Consider the following 21,262-nt stretch of genomic DNA (forward strand, 5'->3'; position numbering starts at 1 on the left):
GGGAAAGAAACAAATATTAGCTCTATCTTGCAAGGAAGGTGAAGTGGCTTGTGAGGCTCTGCCTGGCTGGAGGAGCATCTGAGATAAGAAACCCAGCGGGTCTCAGTGCTCCGTTTGAATGTTCCCACTTGTTGATCCCTTGATTATTTCAAGAAATCCTTAACAGCACACTAATTCACCGTTCACAGAATCACACAGAATCACAGAATGGTGGAGGTTGGAAAGGATCTCTGGAGGTCATCTGCTCCGACCCCCTGCTCAAGCAAGGAAACCTAGAGAAGGTTGCCCAGGACCATGAAAGACAGTTCACAAAAGGACTTTGTGTATTTTTAAACCACATCACAATCTTTGTGAGTTAGAAGGGATGGTGACTGCCTTGGCTAGCTGTATTTCAACTTTTTACCACCCCAGCTAAAAGACATAAAAAAATAAAAAGTTTTTAAAGCATGGGATGTTCCTCAGGAGGTGAAAAGCCACAGCCAAGTAAAGAATTGTTGGGGTGCTTACAAAGCAACAGGATGAAAATTAAGCAATGTGGACTGAAGAGGAACTTGGGATAGAGGTGTTTTAGACCACAGTCATTCACCAGAATGATGCAGTGGGAGAATACAACAACAAATTTGCCTAAATCCTGGAAAACACCTTAACAAAAACCCCTTGTCGTCAGGGGACAGGAGGCCCCACAGGACAGAGAAGAGCCTCCTGCCACATCTCCTGCCTGCTGCAGAGCATGGTAGGCAAGTGGCAGCACTAGCATAACACGAGAAAAAGAGACTTCACAGGTTTGAAGGCTTACAAGCAAGGACGACAAGACAGCGCGCACGAAGCCTGCTTCAGCATCTGGACGTGTAAATACACGCTGTCAAAGGAGCTCGTCTTCCCCTGGCCAGCTCTGCTCGGAGAGCGTTTGTTGAAGAAAAAGTGGAGGCAGCTAATAGCAGGAGACAGCCTGATGAGAGCTAAACATTCTCAACTTTCTTTCACCCTAATGACAGATACATTTGGGGTGTATCCACCATCATGCTGAGAAAACTGTATCGGTGAGGCCTGCTCTGACACAGCTACCAGGCAGTTATGAACCATAAAAGCCTCGTTTCAGCTCGTTTCCCAGCTTCAGTATCATTCACCGCATACTTTGGGACTTCTTCCTGCTGATAAGCTCATGTAGCACATGATGGCACCAAAGGGAACCAAGTGCAAATATCAAGGAGAAAAGCAGCTTCGCTTCAGCGTGTGACTCATGCGAGAACGCCAAGCCCTGAGCAAGCCAAAGGAAAACAGCTGACTATCAAACTGTGCCTCTAAGCTCAAAGTTGCCCTTAAAAATACAGACTGCGAGTTTTCACCAAAAAAAGCGGAGTGTTTTTTTATACAATTTGCCATGGGTAAGACCCTGATGAAGACAACACACAGGGTGAGATCCGTTTGCCTAAATAATGGCAAACAAACTACAAACAGACTTGGGGGATGAGATGCTGGAGAGCAGCCCCGCAGAAGGCAATCTGGGGGTTCTGGTTGATGGCAAGTTGAATCTGAGCCAGCAGCGTGCCCTGGCAGCCACAAGGAACCGTACCCTGTGGTGAAAACTCAAGCACGGCACTGCTGGCTGGGCGAGGGAAGGGATTGTCCCAGTCTGCTCTGTGTTGGTGCGGCCTCACCTTGAGCACTGTGTGAAGCTTTGTGCGACACAATATAAGTCTATAAAATTATTAGAGAGTGTCCAAAGGAGGGTTACAAAGATGGTGAAGGGTCTGGAGGGCAAGATGTGTGAGGAATGGCTGAGGTCCCTTGGTTTGTTCAGCCCAGAGCAGAGCAGGCCGAGGGGAGGCCTCATGGCGGCCTGCAGCTCCCTCACGAGGGGAGCGGAGGGGCAGGCGCTGAGCTCTGCTCTCTGGGGACAGCGACAGGACCCGAGGGAACGGCATGGAGCTGGGACAGGGGAGGGTCAGGCTGGGTGTGAGGGAAAGGTTCTGCACCCAGAGGTGGTCGGGCACTGGGACAGGCTCCCCAGGGACATGGTCACGGCACCGAGCCTGCTGGAGTTCAAGAAGCATTTGGACAATGCCCTCAAACACATGGTCTGATTTTTGGGTGGTCCTTTGTGGACCCAGTAGTTGGATTCAATGATCCTTGTGGTTCCCTTCCAACTCAGGATATTCCATGATTCTATGATTTGATGAAATATAGGTGCCAAATAACACCTGAGATGCCCTACAAGGTGTATGTGGGGCTAGTAGACCTGAAAGGGACCTTCTGGGCTGCCAGGAGAGCAGAGAGCAGCTTCAAATTAAGGCAACTAACTCTCAGTGAGTGTCTGAGCCTCCATGGCTGCTGGTAGGGATTTAAGTCAACACAGTCAGTGGAGCCTGGAGAGGAAGTCAAAATATGCAGGAGGTGCTTACTTCTCATTAAAAAAAAAAAAAAAAAGAGGGAATGGAGGAAGATGGCAGCTTCTAGGATGCAAACACACACAACAGACAAAAAAAATAAAAATTACCTTTAAATTGCTCTTCCTCATCTCCCTGTTCTGTGCTCTAATTCTACCAATTTCCCTCTAATACAGCAGAAGAATTGAACAGGTGAAGTCTCTTCAGGCTGGAAAAAGAATGACAGGATGGGGAAAAGCCCATAAAATATCATCCTCTGATATACTGAGTGGCCAGGAAAAAGCAAACTACCCCAGCGCCAGGGAACACATGTTTAAAACTGCAATGGGACCAAGAGAAGAAAAATCCATCAGGTGGTATTAATCAGAAATGTATCACCTCTGGCTCAGGGAACATGGAAAACACTGGAAGAAGCCTTGCTCTGTTTGCCCTCATGCTCTTCACTAAGCAGCCACGACTCATCACATAGCTGGAGACAAATTGGTCCGTCTTGCATGGACACATCTCTGACCTGACCCAGTTGTCTCTTCATATGACTATCAGAAGGAAACTCCCCGGGTAAGCACAGAACTGGACTTTTCAAGAATTGCCAGGACACCTGGAATTCACCTCTTTTGGTCAACTGCTCTGTCTTGCCTCTTTGACTGACTACTAAGTGCTCTTTGTATGACCTACTAACTTGGCCTTCGGATCAAGGTTAGAGCCAACCCTGAGACCCACACTTCAAGATAACTGAATTATCAAGTATTACAAGAGCTCCTTCACCAAAGGGGAAAGAGAAATGCTTAGCAGAAAGGAGAGAGCAAGAGAATCACCAGCCACCAAAGACTAGTGGCTGAGCATCCTTCTCTGTTCAGGCAGGCTCAAATCTAAATCCATCCACGTGTTAACGAAGGTAAACATTGTCTTTAGAGACTGAAGTAGGGAATGGGCATGAAAAAGTTACAGATGCTAAGCCCACATCTGATGAAAAGTGGGCAGCTCTGTACTACAAAAGACGAACCTGTGTTGCTCTTGAAAGAAATAGTGTAATTATGCTGTACAATTGCACACCTGCCAAGGAAGCATGGGAATCAAGACGGTTCTGCGGTATAAAAGTATTTAGGTCCCACATAAGGTGAGGCGAGAGACAGACCCTGTTGTGCTGTATTTGCTTTCAGCCTGCGATGGTAGTGTCAACAGCACTTTCATCACACAGGCATTCCCTTAAAAACACCATTCCACAGAACTGCAATATTGTGTGGGCATGCACGCATGTGTAGAAATACATACTCCCACACACGCCGTTTTTATTCTCTAACTAAGCTCATCTAAACTCACTGGCCCCATTTTTTAGTGTTGGTTTTTCGTGGCTTGATTCTACATAAAGGATAGCGTTCATATTTGAGGATTATTTCTTTCCACTCTTTGTATGCATGCAGTCAGTTTTTACCTATATTCTTTCTCTCACAAGCTTCTTCAGCTTGAAGAAAGCATCATTCTGAAAACAGAATAAATAAAACATAAAATGAAGGAGGCTCTGTAATGGAGTTAGGACATGGACCAAAAGAACTTGTAATTCAAATGTTCTATTGCACCATTTGCTTGTGTTACATTCAAGGCTTTGGGAAGCCATCCAAACCTACACAGACATAAAATAATCCACGGAAATTACAGCTGCAAGGTGCCAGCACCAAAGGAAAGTGCTTTGACTGGAAAATGAAACTGAAAACCCAACGATAAAGTGAAAAATATGGAACAGCTTGTGCGGGAAGAGAAATGGTGAATAGAGGAGATCCGACAGAAAAAAAATATAAAATCAAATGACAAAGGGAGGGAAAACAGTCCCATGCAAAAATGAATGGGACAAATGTTGGAGCAGTTTTGATCCCTGCCAGTTTGTTGTTTTCTCCCCCTCCTTCCTCTTATCTCAGTGTAGGACCTAGGAGATCCCTAACAGGCTTGGCCATTTTCCTTCCTTTGTGAATCAGCCACAGAAAAGTCTAAAATCCCAAAAGCAAGGTAAAACAGAGAGGATTGGAGACATACAGGCCTTACGCGGCTTCGGATCAGACAAAAGCCCCTGGGGAACTGATCACAGCCATAGGGCATGGCTCTCTGACACGGATCATCACATGGGACATGAGGTCCATGTCACCTTTCACCTCCCTTAAAGAGTTGTGCTGCTTTGGGGAGCTCTTAGGAGAGCCCAAGGGAAAGGACCGTGGTGGTTGGTGAGTCCCCAAGCACCTAAAGCTCTCCTAAAGCCCATAACAGAAAGTCCAAGGACTTATCTCTTACTTTCCGGAACCACTCTCCAAGCTCATAGCTCTTCTTCTCCACCATTTATATTCCTCTTGGAAAATAACCTGATTAAATCACATTTAACTTGGGGAAAAAAAAAAAAAAAAAAAAAGTAAAAAGATGAAAACTCTGGCTTTTAATTTAAAGAAGATAGAAAAAAAAAAAAACAACCCATTGTAACTTTCAAATCAAAACCCAATCTCACTATGTTGTAAGGAAGGAAATGAAAACACAGCTCCTGGAGCATAACCAAAATTGTTTGAGGTCAAATATAACACTAAACAATTCAGGCAATTAAGATCATGGGAGCACAGGGAAGGTGCAAAGAGTTGTGTCTAAAGGGTTCTCATTCCAGGATGAGACCAAGAATATTTATTCAAATTGAACACTGCCTCCCTCCTTGAGCTGCCTTAATCCAAGGATTAAATTTGTTATCCACACAAAGTATGACAATCTAGCCCCTAATGACTACATGCTCATAAAAATCAGAAGATATTGTTGTTATTTCAACTAAGTATCATAAACAACTGTATCAATTACGTTTTACCAGGCACTGTACATATTGCGGATGCTTGAGAATAAAATTGTTCCATTGGAAAACAAAGTATGTGCAAGCTCCAGCAGGGATGGGTCGTCCCATTTTAAAGTGCTCTAAGGAAATGCATGCCTCTACCAGGCCATTACTTTGCAGGGAACGTTTCAAAATCAATTTTCAAATACTCAGTTCCGAAAGTTGAGATAGCTGCTCTCTGCAGATAAAATTAAGGGAAACTATAAAAGAACGAAAGGCTAAAAAAAGAAGTATGGTCCAGATGGATTCCCGGCTGAATTCTGTAAAATATTTACAGATCTTCTGTCACCAAAACTTACGCTTCTTTTTGATGAGGTGGAAACCAAAGGCTCTCCACCTGTCCTTTAAAAAAAAAAAAAAAACTCACAGAAGATTTAATGTTATTACAAAAAAGAAAAAAAGGCAGACAGAGACTTTCATCTCATCTGTAATTACTGCAAGTAACTCCAATTAATCAATGTTGATTCTACAATTCCGTGAAAAGAGATATTGTCCCTTTGCTTAATTTAGCACGAAGTTATTCCCTAAATTCCAAGTTCAAGAGTTTGTTCATTAAAATAGACTTAGCTCGGATAAGCACAGGCTGATACCACCATCATTCATGTAACAAATTAACAGTCTAGTCCCATGACAGCACTGTCTCTAGATACCAAAAGATACTTAATCACGTGTCACGAGGATAAAACATCCACTTTTTCATTTAAGATTAGCCAAAAAAAGTTCTCAGTTTACTGCTCCTAAAAACTGATGTTCTGTTTGCCAAAATTGGGACTGCCCAAGAAGGAGGGAGCAGTTTATACATCAAGGACACGAAGATCAACTTTACGTTGGTTGTGGACCTCCAGCTGATACTGAGGAGGAACATGGGATAGTCTTTTACACCGCAAAGAATCCTGCCATGCTAATCAGGAATTTTGGAGAAGGGTTGCGACACCACCAGTAATCCAACCCTTTTGTTTCAGAGCATGCACCGAGGCAGTATTTGGTACCTTTGGATTTGATGTAGAAGGGAGAGGAGGTAACAGCATGAAGGCAGTGGGCTGAAACCAGGGGATGAAGGTCCAGGTCATGGCTCTCGGGCTTCTTGTTCAAGGCTGTGCATCTTTCTTCTTCCCTTTTTCCCCAGTAACCCAATAAAAGATGTTAAAACACAATTTCCCTCCATTACGATGCATGAATTAAGCTTGGATCTTTATATGTTGGGTTTTCTCAGCTCTGTGCAATACAAGTAACTACCTCCCCTTGCATCTCTGCAGGCAGATTAATGGGAAAACAAACAAACATACCGACCCATTTCACATATTACCACAAAATGGGAATTTACAGCAAATTAGATGTTAGGGGTTTCTTCCAATGTTTTATTTAAAGCTGACCTTGGATCCATTATTCAGTGCAGCATTAAGCTTTTTAGAAGCAAAAGAAGAGACTATATAATGAATCGGTCTCCGCTGGATGTTGACTTGATGAGCACTACAATTAATTCACATTAACACGCTGCCCTTCCCTTCCCTTCACACTTTCAGAAATGTCTCTCTAAACCAATCTATGATTACCAGTCATACAGAAAAGCTTCAGAAAAATACTCCTCCACAAGCATATGGCAGAGCAAATTTGTCCAACGTTGCAGGCTTTTCATGGCATTTATCTTGAAGAAGGTAGTACACAGCGACATAGATGTCTACACGTTGGCTACGCTCATAAAGGCACAGAGCTTTTTGCTACCCCACTGTAGCGTGCCCCATCTCCTTAGGACAGCATCCTGCTTACCAGAGGTGCTTCAGACAGATGGGGACTGTCATCAGCCACCCAGGATCTCATCTGTAACACCCATCCTCAAAACCAAGGCCGTGCTTTCTAGGAGCCGCACTCGACCTCAGCCACATGCCATGGCAACCAAATTCAAGTGCACTTCTTCAAAACCGTCACTTATTTAAAAAAAGAAAAAAAAAAAACAGAAAAAAAAAGAAAAAAGAAAAGAAAAAAGTAAAAACAGTATGTTTAGCCAAGCACTTCACAAATGACATGACTCCCATACTCAATAGTACTAAAAATGTATTGAAAATGTGGCAATAAACAGCACGGTCCCACCGCAGCCTTGCTGCTCGTGATGCTCCTCCAGCTCAAAGTACGCAGAGCAAGGGAACGGCATTTGTTGCACATGTTAGCTGTCAAAAACACAACTTCAGCCCCTGGTATGAGTTAACCTTAACCACTGAGGAATCCCTCCTGTATCCGCATACTGTCTCACAACACACCGAACCAACTCAGCCTTCCCGATTTAACCGTGTGACACTCGCTCTTGGGCACGGTGAGATGGAAAAGCTCCTAAAATAACAACTTCAGACAATGTAATTTCATTAAAGCAGGCTGACCCTTGCTGCTTCTGCTCGTGTTCCTCCATGGTATCATTTTCAGGTATTCAGTTCTCTATCTTGCAAACCTCCTTTTTCTTTCCGACCTTCTAGTTGTCTATACACGCACAGCTTTAGAAATATATATATATAAAAGTGAACACAGATAAATCCTCAAGGCATTTGTCTCCGTGCTGGTCCAAATAAGAGCAGTAGAAGAACAAGACTTTTCTAAGTGTTACACTCAGCAGTTTGAAAGAGTATGCGAAGTCTTCCTCTACGGGCTATTTCATTAAAAAAGGTACAAGGACTAACGATGCCTCATGTCTACAAAGAAACCTCTTCTAGCTCAACTGATAGTTCTGAGAATTCAGGGTCCAGAAGTTCTTAATAACTGCTACAAAACCCTCACAAACACCAAAACAAAAGCTACCTTTTCAATTTGCTGGGTTAAAAAAACCTTGGGATGCAGATGCCTGAGGTCCAGGCAAGCAGCAGACCCGCAGAGTAGGTGCCGTTTCTCCTCCTCCCTGACTTCACCAACTATTTTAAAAAGCCTCACACCTTATCTCATCGCTGCTGAAGCATACAGCTGCTGCTCTGAAGAGGCATTAGTTAAAACAAAATGCTCACGTATGCCCTGTCTCTGCCACTGAAGCCAACAGAGATAAATTAAACCTGAAGGACTCTCAGGAGCTGGAAACTCCAGATTGCAAAATCTAAACTGTCTGAAATCTGCATTTCGAAACGAGAAGGCCTGTTTAGCTTTCAGGCATTTCGTTTTGTAGGATTTTGCCAGTACTGCACACACGAGTTTGTCCTTCACGGAATAACATTTCAGCTTTGCATGTAAGTGAATCTACATATTTTACATTTTAAATTAAAAGTTATATTAATTTTTATTTTATACATTAAATAACCTTTACAGTGACCCAAAAAGGAGACCCCCACCTTTCAGCATTTCTTTAAAACACCGTGACTTCTTAAATGAGTTTCAATCTATTATTCTAACTGCAGTATGGATTTTTTCGTCTCTCATTTGTTCATCTCAAGACAAAGCTATAATGAACTGAATAGAGACACAAAAATTCCCCCAGAAAGAAATCCCTATCAGCCACTACCTGAAAGCCTCTGGAGAGGACAAAGACCTGCCCACAATTCCAAGCTGTGGTTTCTGGAGAGCTTTTTCCTTTCTTATCTCTGCCAGAAACCTCCATCCTCACAGGCCAGCCCAACCTCTCCTGCTATTTTACTCAGGGGAAAAGCAGAAGCCACATCCACCATCCCCTGAAGAAACTTGTCAAGCCTTTTCACTTAACGAAGTCAAACTGAAACATTTGCATAATTTTTTGATGCATGACACGGCTAAGTCAGCCTAGACCTTTTCAGCCAGCACCGCAGACGGGCGTGCAAACTTCATTACACTTCAGAACAACCATCAGTAGAAGAGGAAAGATGATTTTCCTAAAAATACAGTAAGTCAGCGTCAACCTTTCAAAAGGGACTGAGTTATTTCACCCATCAGCTCCTTAAAAGAGCAATCAGATGGTCACAATTTCTGTTTGCCGTCTAGAGTGAAGGTCAGTTCTCCCATTAGGGAAGCTCTGATAGCCCACATGGATGGACACCATCAAAACGTGGTCTTTGCATATTCAGGACGTGATGTTGCCCGGCTATAACCTCTGCAAGAGGGACGAGCTGAGCGAAGGAAGCAGCAGCATTCAGCGACACAACGGGGCAGGATTTCCAAGCTGCAGACAGACCAAGCGGTGTGCAGGACAAGAGGATGCACCAGAGGAGAGAAGACCGGCACTTGCCTGTGAAGAGTAAGGAAAAATTTCTCTTGAGGGACTTGAGTCTGACTGGCATATGCTTGAAGTCTCCTGCTGCCAGGACTAAAACATCCTTAGAATTATTTAATATTACAGATGACAAGCTTCCTAACTCGGAAAGGATTGTGCAGCTCAAGGGAGTTTTGTGTTAGAGCTCATCTTCATATGGAGGAGTTGATCAAAGAAGTGGAAATGAGTGGCTGCTTGGGTAAACGTGACTTGTTCACTTTAAAAAAAAAATTAAAAAAAAATAAAATCACAAATCTAGAATAATAAAAAAAATCAGTAATATAAATCAGTAATCAAATCAGTAATGTAAGTCCTTGCTTGTTCTAAAAGGCCTGTTTTATAAAGTAGAAAAGGAGCGGGGAGAACTGAACCCGTTAAAGGTGAACAAAATATCCGTGATAAGTAGGAATTTGGCAGGTACCCCTTTTTGGATGTCCACAGTTCTCATCTGGGGAAGGCAACCCATCTCACATGGGGAAAAACAGACCTTACGATACACTTACAATGCTCGTATATGAATTGGTGGGGAAAAAAATGGACCAGTTTGGTAAAATAGAAAACAGCACGCAGGACATTTACCACCAAAAAAAAAAAAAAAAGGCAAAGGTAACCTTCAACAGAGTTTGTACAGGACAGGACAGAAGTAACTGAACTCAGAAATAATTCAGGAAAATCATTATACATTATACAACATTCATAACTTTTTTCTACATTTGGAAAATATTTGGAAAACATTCAAATGCACAATTTCACTGAAAGCTGGTGGAAATTGTTGTTCACCTCATCAGTTGCTCAAAAAAGTTCAAAAATAGCAGCTTAGATGTGATTAAATCCAGCAAGTGTCGGTAACATCCGCACCAACGTAGCTGAAAAAGCCAGCTAAGCAGCGATTTGGCTCATTAGTGCTGATTTGTGACACCATTTGGAAAAATCAAGGAAATTCCAGAAGAAAAGCTAACGCTGAATCAAAGCTAAAGGGTAAAACAGATAATACACTGCTCATTAGCGGCCTGCCAGCCTAACAACAAATCCAGAAAAAGAAAAAGGAAAAAAAAGAAAAAAGAAAAAAGAAGTAACAGCTGATGTTGGACTCAGTTATTAAAGGAGAATATCTTCATTTCCTGACGCAGTGGCCAAATTAACCCTTCTGGTTTTCTCTCCAGCAAACGATAAGCTCAATACATTGGTTCTCCAAATGCTGGTAACGTAACGCTCAGCCAACAAAAAATAGCTATTAAATATTTAAATCAGTCTGGATTTATGGGAACTATGGCTTATCAAACTGCGTGATGAATTTTCTTTCCCGACGATCCCAAGCGGCACTGATAAGGGCGATGACACCGCCGTGATGCACGCAGAGAAGTCCGCGAGGCACGGCACCATCTTGAGTGACCAAACACAAAGATCAACAGATCCCAGATCAAAACTTTCATCGACCACAAGACGTCAGGCTGTAATTATGTGCATGCAATTACCAGAGCTGGGATGCGAAGGCTACTTCTACACTTCTCCAAGCTCATGGCCATGTTAGGTCCAGATGCAATGCCAAGTCCAATGAAACATGGACCAAGCATCCAAAGATGACCCAGAGAACTACTCACGTACTGAAAATAGCAGTTTTTTCTAGTCCTGCTATACGTCTTGCTTCGCCAAAGGTAGATTTTGGTGCAACTCTACCTAAAAGGTGATGTATCCAGCACAGGAGTTATCATTAACTGCCTCTTTAATTAGCCAAACAAGCCAACTAATCACAGGTAAGCTTGAAACTTGGTGACAAACTAGAAATCAGGAGATAATTTCCATCAGCAGGGACCATTACCATTGGAAAAAAACCACTGTGGAGATTTAAAAAAATTAAAATGCAATGAGGGATGATCTAAGTTTAGATTTCCCTCCCCCGCTTTAAAGATATGCTTTACTTCAGAGGGAAGATACCTGAAGGAAAAAAAGCCTTAAGGTATTTGCTATATAAAAAGTCAGGTTAGATATTGAGCGTGAATCCTTCTGGCTTTATAATCCACTTCTCAGCTGCCACTGAAATCATTGGCGCTACACTCAGTGGCAGAGCTCAGCACAAACATCCCTGCAAGGACCATAACTGCCTTGGAGGATTTTTTGGGAAAGAGAGAGAAAAGCTCTGGAGAGGCTTCAAGCAATGTCACCCAGCCTCTTCATGGCTCTGCAGCGCGTAGCATCATCTTCATTAGCATCTGGGTGCTACTTTAACAACTTTTTTCTATATGAAGATAATTTTGCCACTGACATTCTTGATTTGAGCTGAGCTAACTTGATTATTCACCGGTAGCCCGGTGTGATTTTGCAGGAAACAAACGGATTTGGGGCAGAAATGAATTTTCGTTTTGATCGAGCTTCTCCAGCATTTCCGTAATTCTCTTCTCAGAGCAGTAGGCTGATTGCAACTGTGATAAGCAGCTTTCCCCATCTCAGTCCTGCCCACTCGTTTCTCTTCCCTGCCTTTGCTTCAGTTCCTCTTGCCTTTCCTTCGTTACAGACATCAAATTAACCACTTAATTTGGGTGCCTCCTGCGAGGCACCTTGTAGGGGTGAAGGGCACTGGCCTTGAGCTTGCATTGACAAACTCTTTGGTGCACCGAAACTACACAGGGACACGCCTGAAGTATTTTTAGCAACAAATAATGATATAAAAAAATGAATAAGATAATCCCTGAAGCAATCAGCTGTCTCACGAAGCCCACTAACCCTCATCTTCTGACAAAGCACCTCCCATCCCAGCATCTTGAAACTTGCCCAATCCCTATTTTCGTCTGTTTTCAATGGCTATAAAAATTACAGTCTTTGAGAAGATGCCACTTCTTCCCTTATCCTTCTTCCTTCTTTTTTTTTTTTTTTAAAGCATTATCTTCAAACTCGCAAAAATATCTTCAAATCACAAAAATTTTGTGATGCTCTTTTAAGCCAGTGTCAGAATCCAGCCCTCCAGGTCAGCGAGCGCGGGAGCCCTGCATCCCGAGCGTGTCCCAGCACGGGAAGGCTGCCGAAACACCTCTTTTCGAAACAAATTATTTCGGAGGCAACTGCCAGCACCTTTCTTTTGCTAGGTCATTGCTCTCCCTGGGCGCAGGTGGGATAACGCCGATTCATATCAAACACTTCCAGTCTTCTCACCAGTGAGAAGTAGGAACCACAGGTGGGAATATGAAAACACTAAAAGCTCCGTGAAGTCTCCACTTGACCAAATAGTTAGTTTTGGTTAAGGTTAAACCCTTAATTAAAGGTTACGAGGTTAATTTTGATGAGATTAGTGGGACCAGTTTGGAAACCTACTGTCTTGCATGCAAAAACAGCAAAATTCTTAAGAGAAAGAAGGCATCACCTGCCCCAGATCCTACCCAAACCCCCAAACCACATGTAGTGAGCTCCCTTCTGGAGGTTTATTGGGAACCAGCAGCTGGAGCCAACAGCAGTGCCTAAAGACACGCGAGCTTTCCTGCCTCAAGTCCTTAAAAGAGAAATCATCCTCTTCGCCAGTAACTATTTACATTCTACCCTTGCTTCTGCCTTCATGGAAATGTTTAAGTTACACAAATAAATCACATCCTTACTCTCCTCCATTAAATATTAAAAAGTGGTACTCTTTTTTCTTGTTTGAGCTTTTTGTTCCTTTTTTTTTTTTTTTCTTCCATAAACAGAATGCAAAGGAAGGACTGTGTTCAACTTTGCATTAGCGCTGCTCTACCTGAATTATTACGTTACAAAAATAACATCTTTCTCGCCTTTCCACAACATTAGTTTGCTAATGGGAGTTTAAAATATTCTGGGTATCTCACCTACTAGTGTTTCTTCCAGGAAAGCACGACTACAAGCAAAAATCTCTTATGCAAGACTACGTAAGACCCTTAATGTTACCCAGTGTAGCATATACAGCAGTAGAAAAAAAATAATTGAATAGATGCATTAGACCAGGGGACTTGCACATACAGAAACTTGGAAAATGTGGGGTGACAGATCCCATTTTAGGTCACAGCTTGAAACAGCTGCGGGTTTTCTTCATTACAGCAGCGCTGGGACCTAGAAAGGAGTCCGAGATGATGTTACACGGGGTTTGAATTTACAACAGAGCTAAAAGGGAAAAGAAAGGAGAGGTTTGCCGTTCTTTCTAGATCTCCACGTATAAAGGCTCACAAAGGATCCCAGTATCTTTATTTGCTAGGATCAGAGGAACACTGCCACCAAACCAAACCCCTGGGAATGCAGGGAAGTGGCAAGGAGTGATCCACATAGAAATTACCACCGGCTGGAACCAAATGTACCTCAAGGCCAGGAGGAGCCACGGACAGGGGGCAGGACGGCAGAGAAGTTGGCTCTCCTTGATGCACCAGGAGAGCAGCAAGGTCCCGATTTATACAGCAATTTGGGGTCCCCAATTTGGGGTCCCCAAATTGCTTTTTAAAAAGGCAAAATGGAATTACAGAGAAATGCACACACACAAAAAAAACTATGGAAAGGCCACGCTATCAGATAACGCTCAAAAAAACGAAGCAACCAATACAGCAGAAAGACAAGTCATAAAAAAAAAAAATCCAACCATCTGCCCTCACCCCAGCTTTGGTTTTGGCTACTAATGTGCAAAAGATGGCTACGCAGACCTGCTCAAGTTCAGATGAAACCACCTTCCAAGCCAAGTTAAGAAGAACAATGTTAGACAACGGTATCTGTAAGTTATGATACGAGCTCTCATACAAATGCACGTACATGGATGGATCTCCACTGAGAGAGTATTAAAGAAAATCACCACCTTTGTTTCTTAAAAGATGGCTATTTAACAGGTCATTTCAGCGTCTTTCTGGCTATGTGCAGCAGAAAGTCCCCTTCTTAAAGTCTACAAGCAAGCTGTACAACCTGCTTTGATTTCTCTGGGAACCTCCAGCTGGGAAAGAGCACCAAGGGAAGGGGCTGGCTGAAAAAACTGACCCACGGTATTCAACATCTTGCGATTTTCAGCTCAAACTCCCCACTTCGACTTCTCTGACACACGGTACCTCCCGCTCACCTTTTATCAGCTCCCCCTTTGCTAAGCAGGTTAGTGCCAGGCGTTTTAACAGCCCGACAAGGTGACCCATGGGGTAACACCAGTCCTATCAAATTCCTCCTCAAAACCAAAATTCCCCAGTCCACTTGGTCATCACATTGAGCTCCCATGCGCCAGCACGGCGTGACAGATGGATCTTTAAATTTTAAGCAGCAATTCATTTCTATCAGAAATGAGACAACTGGAGGAAGCAAGAAGGGCATCCCAAAAGAAAAGAAAAAAAAAAGCAGAGAGCGCCAAGGAGGCAGCTCCAGATGTTTGGACACAGCTGCTGGCCAGAGAGCCACAGCTTATTGAAGGTTGTGTTTTCCAGCCTGCAAGAGGGCAGCAAAGCAAAGAGCAAACAGCACAGGGAGAGGCGAGACATCTCCACGAGATGCATCTGCAGCTCCCTGCTGTGCCAACACGCCGAAGGACATCGCAGTGCAGAGCTGGGGCCAGAAGCAGTCTACAGCAGCTAGACTGACACCCTCCACGGGCACATCCTTCTCCACCTCCTCCTGTGGAAGAAGGAAAGAAAGCAGGAGGGAGGCAAAGAGAAAAAGAAAAGCAGGATAAAATTTCCCTGAGGACATTTGTTGACTCCCTACGCTTCCCCCTACGGACATTATCCACATCTCCACCTGCAGCCCCATCTTTGCAAGAGCACTGCTTACCCGTGAGCTGCTAAAACGGTTATGGATGCAGGGAAGGAAAAGGGGATTTAATGGAAAAACAAAACGCAGAGCTGCCAGCGAACGACGTCCTCTGGGCAAGGGCATTTCATGCAAAACCCAACTTCTTTGTGGAAGTTCAAATAAATAAGCGAATGCCTAAAAAATAAGATGTTTTACCATCCTTTACAGGATGGAAGACCCCTAACATTATTTTTTGTTAGTAACCAGCTCGGTTTTGCAGTCCCTCCGCATACACCCTGCATTCCCACATTACCATCCAAGAGCTCCAAAATGCCGGGTCTTTTATTAAAAATAACACCCAAACGCATTTTTCTTCGTTCCTTCCCAGCAAGAGGTGTTTCTTTCTGGATGAGCGTTCAGACTGCTTCGGTGAGCAGAACTGGCTCGCTTCGCCCATAAACTACTGCATCCCTTCTACATTATTCATACTCTGAATTGCTATTTCTCCGCATTACCAAACAAGAAAAAAAAAAAAAAAAGTCCAGGACTTCGTTTTGATGTCTTTTAGTAAGGTGAAAATGCTGTCGATGGATTTCCTCCTGAAGCAAAAAGTTTGCTGGACCGACGGCCCGCTGTAATTAAGGTTAGAAACCTCAATTAAACAGAGAAATCCAGCTTCTGGTATTTTGTGTCTTCCCCTGACAGAGCTGCTGCTTCTGTGTGTGATGGGTGAATTACGGAATGCTGCCGGATAGGAAGTGTCACCTAAATATAAAATGACAGGGATTATTAAAGATTATTCCGAGTTAAAATACACAGGCTGCAGCGGCAGCTTCCTGAAGGTGCTGGACCAGCAGGCAGGGAATCCGAGGTGGGAAAGATGTAATTAGAGGCAACTCCATCCCTTGGCCTGCCTGCCATTCACATCTTTTGGGCATTTTTCATTGCCTGAAGCTTTCACCAGCTTTATATTGACAGATGAAGAGGGGGAAAAAAAAGGAAAGAAAAAAGCTTTATCTAGGAGCTTTTCCACATTAATTAAAAAGCTGCTGATGAGACAGAAGCAACAAAACAAGTCGCAACCTCAAACCGTGGCAGGTGCTGAAAAACGCCGATATTTCTTGCTCCGGGGGAACTTTTCGGGATGTGCTCAAGTTCACAGGAGCTGCATTTTCCTGCCCTTATTTTGCACTGAATATGAGTGAAAAAAAAAAAAAAAAGAAAGAAAAACCAACTACAAAGACACAACAACGAACGAGAGAAGAGCAATCGGCAGCAAACCAGCCACCAAAAGCAAAGACAGGCATTTTCCGGCTTGTGGTTGCCGGCCAGCTGGGCTGCACCGAGCGCTCACCTGTGATTTATTTTGGTATTTTATTTCTCTGGCAGCTTCGCCTCCACGGTCAACGCGCGTCGCCTCGTGTGGGGCTGCAGAGGAGAGCACTCCGCAGGGAGGGACCACGCAGCAGCAACATGCACGTGGGTAAAAACCAACAGCACCAAATGAGTGAATAAAATGTGTGCTAGTATCCCCATGCATTCAGGTAACTTCACATCGAACGTGCTCGGTGTTAACGCCTCGAGCAGCAGCAGGTCAACCAGAGCGAGGGAACGTCCCAGCTCGTCCCGCCCCGTCCGCTGCCTGCGTCGACCAATTCCCATTGCACACCTAAAGACATGTTGGCCGCAGGCAGATCGTCCATCTTCTCCTGAAACGCGGGCGAGATGGATGCAAAAAGCCCTGGGATTTCCCTCACGCCTCACTTTGGGACTACAGAGCATTTTTTTATTCTCAGTTTCCTTCACAGCATTGGCGTTTATTAAACACTGAAGACGGGGCGGGAGGTGCAAGAAGGGAAACATCACACGGCTGTAACACCTAAACCAGTACCTTGCAGAGCTGCAGGGGACAAGGACAGAAAGACGAGGTGCCCAGGAGCAAGCCTCTACCTTGAATAAATCCTGCTGCTCCTGCACACTTCGCCAGCACAGCTCCAGCCTCCGACACCTTCAGCATCAGGGGCAGGAGCTGCCAGGCCCGTGCCCCACGGTGTACACCAGCAGGACGACAGAAGGAGGAGGGATGAGCATGGCGAGGCTGGAAATGTCCTGGAAAGGTGAGTTTTTGCACGACATGGGGCTGCTGGGGTGCCAGCCATCCACGGTCAGGCTCCTGCAGCAAAGCCAGCCCGTGTAAAACACCGCTCGCCTCCCTCACTGAAAACTGAGATTTTCATTGCACGTGGGAAACGGATAGGGACTGAAATCCTCAACCACGTGCCACCGTGTCACTTCCAGAGAGTCGCTTTTCCGACTACTGCCGTACTTCAAATGGCAGCTTTAAAGGTTCTGGCTGAGGGGGCACTCCAGCAAAGTCTTGGGTGGACTTGGAGCAAAATAAAAATACACGCACGAACAAGCCAGAGACGAGAGCGAGGCGAGGACAGCGCTTCTGAGCAATCCCCACAAATACCCACGGGGCTGTTGCCTTTCTTAGGAAGCCTTCCTGCCGCCCTGCCTCGCGCAGCACTCTCCCAAACTCATTTACTAGCAGGATCATTCGTAACAGCACCCAGGTTCAGTAAACAGCGAGGCACATCCTAACACAAGGTCAAGAGCAATCTAGAACGGCAATTCGTATCTGTCCAGCCAGGCAACACGAGCGTACAGCACTGCTCGCATTTTCAGGCAAAATGTTTCCGTTTTCAGATAACTGCTACCGGCGCTGAACCGCTCGCAAATCATCTATCATGGTACGAGCTCGGAGAAATTTTTAGGGCAAGCAATTGAGGATAACCAAGTTCAAACAGGGTTTAAAGAAAAATCCTGCTAATTCACACTCGGGAACACAGCAAACAACTCATAAATTATAAATTAATCAACTCCGCCCAGCCAACCAGCCTCGCTACCTCCCTATATTTCGAGTTGAGCACTGAAATCCGAGGGGTTTACAAAGCTCTCCAGTCATCTGGCTGGTGTCTAAATTACAGTCGCAAGTAGGTTCTGCAAGGTGGGGTCCTCTTTGGGACCTCCCGACCTCCTCTTTGGGGTCCTCTGGGCAAGCTGCCATGCAGACGTGGAGATGCTGCATCACCACCTAATGGGGTCAGATGGCACTGTGAGACAAGACACGGGGTGCCTCCAGGGAACTGGCACCACGCAAGGGAATAGCTGGACATGAAGCATCGCGATGGCATGTCAACAAGACTATGAGGTCTCCTAGCGCACGTTTCTCCAGTTGGACTTTCTCCCCTCCAAACTTCATCCCCATCTTAAACCACTTCTCCTTTGAAGCTGTTGACCCCAAAGGCCATTCCACACCTCTGCCAGTTGAACCCGTCAGTGGTACCATCACAACCCAGCCACTACAAAACCAGCCCCAGTTGGTGGAAACCAAGGTGGAATCTCTCCAGGAGCAAAGCCAATGGGCAGAACCATCACCCAACTCGGGAGGCAGACCAAAGTCAGCCCCGTCATGCTACGGAGGCTTGTTCAGTCTTGGTGCTGGTCCTTTCCTTTTACTGCTGGTGGTGGCATGGAGAGGATGAGGCTGGGAGCTGGTCGGGGACATCCCACGTGCTGATGGTGAAGGTTCTCCAGCTGGCGAGGCAGGAGGACCTGGCTGCAAAGCACGGGGCTCATCTGCTGCTCTTCCAGCTGAGGAGCAGGTTGCACAGTCCGTATAAACTGTAGTGAACAGCACAGGGGAGAAGGGTGAGGGAAAAAATAAAGCCAAAAAAAACTAAGGAGATGATTGTGCACTAGGGACCCACGGAGGGAAGAAAAAGATCCAACCTTTGACGCAGTGGGATTTGAGAAGTTTCTGTGGGGGTATGTTGCTTTTAAGAGCCCATCCTACAGTAAGAGGAAGCACGTGGGGTCCCTTAACCCAGCAGCAATTTAGCATTTTGTCTAACGAAGAAATCTCCCACCAACCTGGGGGTGGTGGGGCAAAGATGCGATGCTCCAGCCAACCTTCTTTCAGTGGGGAAGTCCTTGAGCACAAAATACACATGCCACAGGGCTTGCACCACAAACATCTTCCCCCACACCAGGATGAAAGGACGCGAAGTATCAATGGTCAAACCGCAAAATTAAGAAATTTTTTGCTGTTCCCCTTTTGCAAAAGCCTCATGGGAAAGCCACAGAGTAACAAGAGCCACGTTTATTCACAGGCATTGCAAGGAAAGGGACAGCCCGTGATATTCAACAGAAAGATTTCCACTTGCAGGACGTGCCTGGGACCTGTGAAGACCTCTCCACCAAGGACATCAGTGCCACAAGGTAAATACAGAAACTGAAAACTCTTTTTTTTTTTCCCCTGAAGTTGAATCCCACAGGGATTTTCTCTCCCAAGTTAGGATGCTGATGCAATAGAAACTTCACAAAATGGTTGGGGTGGGAAGGGACCTCTGGAGGCCACCTGGTCCAACCCCCTGCTCCAGCGGAGCCACCACGAGGAGGTTGCCCAGGGCCACATCCAAAATCCGCAGTCAGAATAACAAATTATTTATCCCCAGAGGAGTGAACGAACCCTGCACTGTCCTTCAGGCCGAAAAACAAGAATTTCTGTTGTTTGGCTGCAGCACTGTGTGTGTGCGTTTTCCTCTCGTGGTAAGGTAACCCTGAAGACATCCCACGCAGAAGCAGTGTTAGCACATTCCCTTTTCTCCTAACGTGAACCTATTTCACAAAATAACCCCTCCTGCACACCACATAGTGCAAAATACTTAAATTCATTGCCCTATTGCTAGGACAGCAGCAGGCAGATATTATTGGGGGGGGTTAAATCTTTGCCTTCTTGCATTGTTCCACCGGTTGCAACCTTAGATGGAGTCACCCACCTTATTTTGGGTAGTTGCCTTAGGACAAAATAAATCATTTTGTAGAACAGAGAGGGACCAAAAGCTTGATGCACTTTAATCCTGTCTGATGTGGGTAACAGCTGGCCATCTCCCAGCAAACCGTTTTTACTTATTTCCAAGATTTTTATGCTTTCTCAGGTGTGCAGTCAGAGAAAAGGGACAACGGTGATGGGATAGTGGGGTAGGAGGTGGAGGGTTCAAGAGCTGCATCTCCAAGGTGCACCAGTGGCAAAATAATAAAAAAAACACAACTATCCATTACCAGTTTGGCATCCTCAGCACAAACCATTCCTACGATTGCATTTTGAGTGCAAAAAAAAATCCAGGCATGCAACCACTCAGCTGCAGGTTCCTGTGGCAGCAATACCACCCAGCAAACACCGCACTTGGGATACAAGGAGGAAGAATCCTCTAAAAAGACTTAAAAACAAACAAAAGAAAATCCCCCAAATCCAACCAACTGTCTGAGTGGCCACAAAAAACAGCGGAAATCTTATTGTGGCCACCAAATTTATTATTTGCCTCTTGCTGCTGCAGGAGTCCAACACCTCAGCTTTAATTTCTGGCTGTCTCTGGACCCACCATCCGAATCCATGTTAGCATGGACCTCCAGCAGCTGTGCACAAGCTCCAGAGTTGTTCTCTGTGTAAATATTCCTCCCCCCATTCATCCCTTCCAGGAATAATCTGCTCCCAAAACCAGGTTTGCAAGTGCAGACGGGCTAATCCTAATTAATCATTACTGGCACCATCCTCTTCGCTTTCCAAATCCCCAGCAAGGTGCACACCTATCCAGGTTTGCTTCCTAAGGCAACAAATAACTGGCAAGATGAGCAAAGAAAGCAAGATTTAACACGCCACACGTCTGACACCGTGCAAAAGGTTGTGCAATTAGGACCTCGGATGCAAATAATCGCCCGGAAAAATCCCGGGGACAACGCTTTGTCCTCTTCCTTGTCCCTGGGATTTATGCCATTTAAATTGAGTGACAAGCTAGAGCACACAAAGGACAGAGGGACCGAAGTTTGGGCAACGATGATGTGATACGGCGAAAAATAGTAATCAAAGGCTGAATTTGGCTACTTCCACCAGGCAACCCAGCATCCATCCGCCTCCTTCGGCGGCTCCGTCCTTAGCTGCGTTCTCTTCGGAGAACATCCTGTCGAAAACTAACGTTGAGTTTCTACAGCCTATATATAGCGGTGACATTTTTATTCTGCTAATTGATTTAAAAAAAAAAAAATATATATCAACTTTTGAACTACCTAAGAGCAATA

General features: G+C 44.8%; 1 protein-coding gene across 9 annotated transcripts in view; it reads right to left on the bottom strand.

Moving 5' to 3' along the window:
• The window catches only part of TSNARE1 (t-SNARE domain containing 1), a 462,256-nt gene that overhangs the window by 370,877 nt on the left and 70,117 nt on the right, over window positions 1-21,262 (bottom strand). The window contains exon 1 of one of the 9 annotated variants that reach the window (XM_080580839.1): window positions 2,498-2,597. The exons of the other annotated variants lie outside the window; for them this stretch is intronic. The gene's annotated coding sequence lies outside the window, so the exon portion shown is untranslated. Of the gene's footprint in view, window positions 1-2,497; window positions 2,598-21,262 lie in introns of those variants that run through there. 9 annotated transcript variants of the gene reach the window in all.

This window comes from Anser brachyrhynchus (assembly GCF_964034855.1).
Source record: "Anser brachyrhynchus genome assembly, chromosome: 2".
Lineage (NCBI taxonomy): Eukaryota > Metazoa > Chordata > Aves > Anseriformes > Anatidae > Anser > Anser brachyrhynchus.